Source organism: Heterocephalus glaber, unplaced genomic scaffold, assembly GCF_053883595.1.
Source record: "Heterocephalus glaber isolate CG9 unplaced genomic scaffold, H.glaber_assembly_v1.0 deba00001673, whole genome shotgun sequence".
NCBI classification, from domain to species: Eukaryota; Metazoa; Chordata; class Mammalia; order Rodentia; family Bathyergidae; genus Heterocephalus; species Heterocephalus glaber.
Window position 1 is genome coordinate 5,773,052 of NW_028258410.1, and position 1,826 is coordinate 5,774,877.

General features: G+C 50.5%; 1 pseudogene; it reads right to left on the minus strand.

Annotated features, from left to right (window-relative positions):
• Positions 1 to 621: 621 nt before the first annotated feature.
• On the minus strand, positions 622 to 1,610 carry LOC106009055 (olfactory receptor 2T2-like; annotated as a pseudogene).
• Between the last annotated feature and the right edge of the window lie 216 nt (positions 1,611 to 1,826).

The following is a 1,826-nucleotide window of genomic DNA, read 5'->3' on the forward strand; positions in this document are numbered from 1 at the left end:
CTTATATTAGACTCCAATGACTAAAAGTATGGTAATAATCTATAATGTAATTTCACATGTAAAAAATGAAATAGATATTTTACAAAGTGACTCAGAATATAGAACCCAAAATACAATCCCATCATCCTCCCAAAGGTTCCTAAATAAAACTACTGCACTATGAGAAACTGAGAATATTTTGTTTAGTGAATTTTTGAAATTAAATCAGCAAGAGCATGGGTTTGCCAGGGATTGGAGTTTTCATTTGAGAACCCAGTCAGGAGGGACTGCGGGTGTAACTCAGTGATGCAGCATGGGCTTAGCATGCCCAAGGCAGGTCATGGGTTCAGTTCCCAGCCTGACCCCTAAAGTGGGCCAGCAATGCAGACACAAGGGACACATAACCACAAGTCTCACATAACATACCCTGCATGGCCTGGCTGACAGCACTACTTGGAGAAGGTCAGAGAATCCAGATAAGCAAGTTGGGCGAGGCTGCACTGTGGTACACCTTCAGGGACAGCCCTTACATGATGCTTCAGCAGGAGGAGGATGTGCCAGCCGAAAATGCTCATTGGCAGTGTGACACAGTGTTCTAATCTCCAAGAAGCATATTCTGGGAGGACTGTGTTGCTGGATTCATCATCCAGCTGCTGTGGCCACCCTGACTTCTCCTGGGTCCAGCCCCACCCTGACTGTCTGGAGGGAGGCACATCTGCCCCGTGCCCACCTCAGTACAGTGGCCACATCCCTGTTCCTCTGGCCATAGATGAGCAGGTTGAGCAGATTTGTGAAGATGGTGTAGAAGGCGGACACCACCTCGTCCTGCTCGGGTGTGTGGTAGGAGTGGGGCAGCACATTGGTGTAGAAGACTGCCCCATAGAAAATGCTCACCACCAGGACGTGTGAGGAGCAGGTGGCCCAGGCTTGGCACCAGCCATCCACTAAGGTCATGCTGTGCATGGTGAGCAGGATATGCATGTAGGACACAGCAATGATGGAGATGGGCAACAGCAGCATCAGCATGAAGCACACATACATCAGGGTCTCCTATAGTGACATGTCTGTGCAGGACAGCCACAGAATGGCCGAGATCCCTCAAAAGTGGATTTTCCCAGGATGTGCAGTAGGGGAAACTGATGGTGACTGGCATCAGCATGAAGCCATCAAAGGAGCTACCCAGCCAAGAGCCCAGTGCCATGCACAGGCAGACCCTGTAGCTCATGAGCATTGGGTAGTGCAGAGGACTGTACATGGCCACATAGCTGTTGTAGGTGATGAGGTCCAGCAAGAACAACTTGGACCCCATCAGGGTCAGGTAGAGGAAGATCTGGAGTGCACAGCCCAGGAATGAGATAGATGGTCCTCCCCTCAGACAGCTGGTCCTGGAGCAGCTTGGAGGCAGTGACATGTATGTAGATCCTGTCCATGATGGAGAGCTGGCTGAGCAGGAAGTACATGGGCGTGTGCAGCTGAGGATACACATGGATGAGCAGCATCATGACCATGTTTGTGACAACAGCCACCATGAAAATGGAGAAGACCACAGTGAAGACCAGGCCTGGCAGTGTCAGGTGGGCAATGAGGCCCAGGAGGATGAAGTCGGTGGAATTCTGGGAAGCAGCCTCCATCTCTGTATCACATGGTCGGCCTGGGGTGCAGGCAGAGAGTTGGGGTTAGGGATGATCCCATACTTAACAGCACCACCAGGAACCATGTCAGATGCCACGTGGATAAAGGAGACCATCCCCTTCAGACTCCTGAGTCCTGTTGCAGTGTTAATGATTCATGTGACAATGTGCAGATACATTCCTCTCTGATCCAGGTCATCATAGCCTATACTTTAC